This window comes from Pinus tabuliformis, chromosome J, assembly GCF_031772625.1.
Source record: "Pinus tabuliformis cultivar Carrire ecotype Pingquan chromosome J, CPIR1, whole genome shotgun sequence".
Classification (NCBI taxonomy): domain Eukaryota; kingdom Viridiplantae; phylum Streptophyta; class Pinopsida; order Pinales; family Pinaceae; genus Pinus; species Pinus tabuliformis.
In genome coordinates, this window is record NC_142295.1 from 404,220,051 (window position 1) to 404,224,557 (window position 4,507).

Here is a 4,507-nt window from a genome sequence, read left to right on the forward strand (position 1 = left end):
ATGGTGGTGAAGGACCACAATTTGGAGGCAAATGACCTGGAGGAAGGGCGTAGAGATCACTCAGTTCAGCACATGATAATGGTTTCTTTAATGGGCTCAAGGACAGTTCCATAGTACGCTCAAAGCTACTACCATTAACAAAGGAGATGCTCTTTTCTGTGGTGATATTGCAACTTGCATCCGGGCTGCTCCTCAACTGGGCCATGCATACTTGCTGGTCATGGTAGCCATCTAAATTCACATGGAACCTTCCATTTGAATCGCTCACTACTTCAGAGTATAGAACTTGGTTGCCACTACTGTTTTTGCATTGAATGACCACCCTGGCTCCTGCACTGACAAAACTAGGATCATCCTTTGAATGAAACTATGATTTCAACATACTTAAAATCTACATGATTTTTTCTAAATAGGGAAAGAGAATTTAGTGGTAATTTTGAAAGATTGGTTGATATTTTTACATTACTTATAATTATTTTATAAATCTCACAAATTTGATTTTGGAAAATTAATACTAAATATTTTTTATAATAAAGAAGAGAATATATTAATTATTTTGAGAAATTGATTAAAACTATTACACTAGTTACAATTATTTCATAAATATTACAAACATGTAAATTACAACATGTTTATAAAAAATTAAACACTAGAAATAGTTTTTAACCACCCATACCAAACAATTAGAGCTAAGATATTTTGATGTTAGTACAAACTCATTTTTTTACTAACTTTTTAATCAAAATCCAATCTAAACCAACTTGGTTGAGAATGTAAGAATTATAGATTGCTTCTTGCCTTGTAAGAAGAAACTAAATTGGGTTATGCGCCCAGCAGAGCATAGATCGCAGTAAACACGACCTCTCACGACGCGTTTTTCACCTTGTTTTCCCTTATCCAGTGAAGTGATCATGTCAGCATGAGAAAAACTGAGCAAGCAAGCAAAAACCCAATACAGAACAAGAATTTTGGGAGCCATTTTGCTCTCAACCCCGTTAGTTGGACAAATATTTTAGAAATGGCTCTATTTAAGGAGAGAGAAAACTGTGATTGTGTGGAAACTCCCTGGAATACAGCATCCCAATAATTGACAAACGACTAAGCATTCAATGCTTGATCCAGCTGCAACTATGGAAGCTGACAGATGCATAAGGATTGGTTAACAAGGAAGCGAGGACATAGGGAGTTACATATCAACATAAGGGTTGTTGAAATGTATTATTCATCTCCATATCTTTAGGCTTCAGCTTTATTCACATTAATTACTACCAAATAATTAGGCTGATATGCCTTCCTATGCATCAACAATCGTCAACACTTTTACCCTGCTCCGTTGGATCAGGTGAGACACTTTCAATCGTTGATTTGAAGTGTGACTGATTTTTCCAAATATGCACATGGCAAGATATTTTTACTGCTTTTTCCCATTCTTTTATGTCACTCTTGAAGATATTTTTACTGATTTTTCCCATTCTTTTATGTCACTCTTGGCCTCAGAGTTAATCATTTATTTGGTCTACTAGTTGTTGTTCTTCTTCTTCTTCCCTGGCTTTTGGAAAGCACTATTCTTCTTCCTTGGCTTTTGGCAAGCACTCTAAAAGACGAAAATTTCAGTTTGAAGCTCTGTAAAGAGCTTTTCAAAATTTGACTTCCATTCTCTGATTTGCCTCGAGAGGCTGGGCTTGCAGAGGAGACAATCAAGGAAATACTGCGGCATTATCCTTCCATTAGAGGCATCAACTACGACCTCCCTCATGTCATGGCCACTGCTCCCCATATCCCAGGTTACTAACAACACCTTTGCTTCATCAATGGTATATATGCATAACAATCTGATACATATAAATGTATGTAAATAGGTGTGGAGCACATGGGCAGAGACATGTTTGAAACCCTCTGTGGATGCCATATTCATGAAGGTAAGTCTTGAACTTGTTGAGCTGTCATGTAATTGAATTAGAATGAGCTAAGAGCACGTTTTTATTGTACAATTTGTTTGTGCGATGTCATCAGTGGATCGTGCATGACTGGGGTGATGAGGACTATATCGAGATACTGAAAAGCTGCAGGAAGGCGATCTCGGAGACGGGGAAGCTCATTATTGTTGACGTAGTGGTGCTGGACTCTAATCACAGAGCCAGTGATAATAATAATGGTGGTCAGAAAGAGAAGCCGGTTCTGGATCCTAATTTAGTTCTAGTACTTGATCTGGTAATAGTGGCGCACTGCTCTGGTGGGAAGGAAAGAACAGAGAAAGAATGGAAAAAGATTTTATTAGAAGGTGGATTCGGTCATTATAAAATAATCACCATTCCTGATTTCCAGTCTGTGATTGAAGCGTTTCCTTCTTGATTATTTGCTCTTTATGGGCTCATTTTTAGTATTTACAGTGTTAAAATGCAATCAAATTATTGTATTTACAAAATAAACAAAGATTTATCAAGGCCTTATGGAGACATGAAGCATCCGTAGCTAGTGATTTTCTTTAGTCTTACCTCGCACTCCTGAGAAGATAATGCATTAATGGGTCACGGGACGCTCCTCATCTCCTTCAGAGACATGGAGGATCCATAGACAGTGTTGTCCTTTCGTCTTACCTCTCTCTGAGTAGATAATGTATTAACGGGTCAGGGGGTTTTGTTTTTTGTGGTTCTGTTATGGCTCATGAATGGATGTGTTTATGGATTTAAATTTAAGGAAAATATGGGTTTATTGTAGCATATGAATGGGATGCATCCAAGAATTGAAATTTCAGAGGTTGGGCTTATTGTGCATATGAAATGGCATGTGTTCATGCTTTTGAAATTTTACTTAGAGAAAAGAAAATATGGATTTGGTATTGCATATGAATGAGATGTATTCTTCGTATATGCTTGGCCATCTATAAAGGCTTCTTGATTTTGGGTAATTTATTAACCTCTTGATTTTGGGTAATTAACTTACTCTAAAATGAAATAAGACATTCAATGTGTTCCTTGTAATATAGATATAAACAAAACACCTAAAGAAAAGTAATTTCACAATGATCTAGTCCAAGAAAACAAGGTTTTCCAAAAACCAATTAACTCTTCTAGAAAAATTCAACAATTCCAATTTAATAATGCTAACGGCCTCTCTTTGTACCTTTTGAGACAATTGCTAGTATACATATGTGTCTCTTGTGGTGAAGATTCATTATAATGAACGTATCTTCTTTTTCAATGGTCGTGGGTTCCCTACAGCTGGAAGTGCAGGGGCTAAGTTGTCATCATAATGTACAATAACTGCCACCGAAAAGAACATAGCATCTTATTACTGAAAACATAAATATATTAAACATAAGGGTTGTTGAAATGTACTATCCATCTCCATATCTTTAGGCTTCAGCTTTATTCATATTAATTGCTACCAAATAATATACATATGTGTATTTGATCAAAATCGATTTTGTTTATCCATTTTAAGCATAATAAAATTGGAAAAGAAATTTTCACAACAATGTATACATTTTTGTACATTAATTCTATTATTACTTATAATTTTATGCAATGTAAAAATCTCTTTTTAAATATCTTTTTATTTTGCTTTAATACATTGTGATTTCAAAGTAAAATTAATATAACAGCACTAAAATGAAACATATTTAGTTGATTATTTTGATTTAAAGATACTTAATATTGCATTTTTTAAAATTATTTTAGTTTTAATTTTAAATTTTTGTAGAATTTTTTAATCTGAATAAAAAAATTAAAATAATTGTTTTAATATGATTTATATTTATTTTGATTGTCCAATGAGTTTGAGGTTTTCTTTTTAAGTTTGAAGTTGGTTTAATTTTATAGTATTATAAAAAATGCATATATGGATAGCATTGTTTAGTCAAAAGGGAAACCAAATTTCCATTAGATGTTCTCATTGGAAAATCAAAATGAACTAAAAAGTATTATCAATGATATTATAGTTTGACATCACATTGTTTGCTCAGTTGCAAAGACCTGTTCCTATGAGATATCTAATGTCGTATGTTCCTTCAGCTTATTGTCTATGATGATGGGATTGGAGCTAGTTCCTTCGGAGGTAGATGTGATCAAAAGCTTCACAATACGCTCCTCTTTATGAGATCCTTCACCATAGCCTCTGAATCCGAGACCGAAGACAACCCAACAAAGTATGGTGAATTTAGCCTCTAATGTTCGTAGCTATACAACTTACCATACAATAGAGTTAATAAATACAACTCAAGAAGAGTTAAATTATACACAAATAATAGAATAAACGCATCACAAAAGTATTTCTTTTGATAGGAAAGCATATTTTGGATGAAGTGTTTGTTTTGCACCAACAACCTCATAGTATCTAAGTTGAGCCAAAATAGATCCAATTGCTATGAAAAGGTCTTAAGAAATAACTTGACATCATTTCAAAGAAGATTTGTTATATAGTCATGTATCACATTTTCCATTGGTTGGTTAGTGCTCACAAGCATTATTTCTTCCCATAAGGAAGGGATGTCTACAAGGGCACTTCT

General features: G+C 34.1%; 1 pseudogene; it reads left to right on the plus strand.

The window, feature by feature from the left end:
• Positions 1-1,913: 1,913 nt before the first annotated feature.
• Positions 1,914-2,352, plus strand: LOC149227523 (xanthohumol 4-O-methyltransferase pseudogene; annotated as a pseudogene).
• The last annotated feature ends 2,155 nt before the right edge of the window (positions 2,353-4,507 follow it).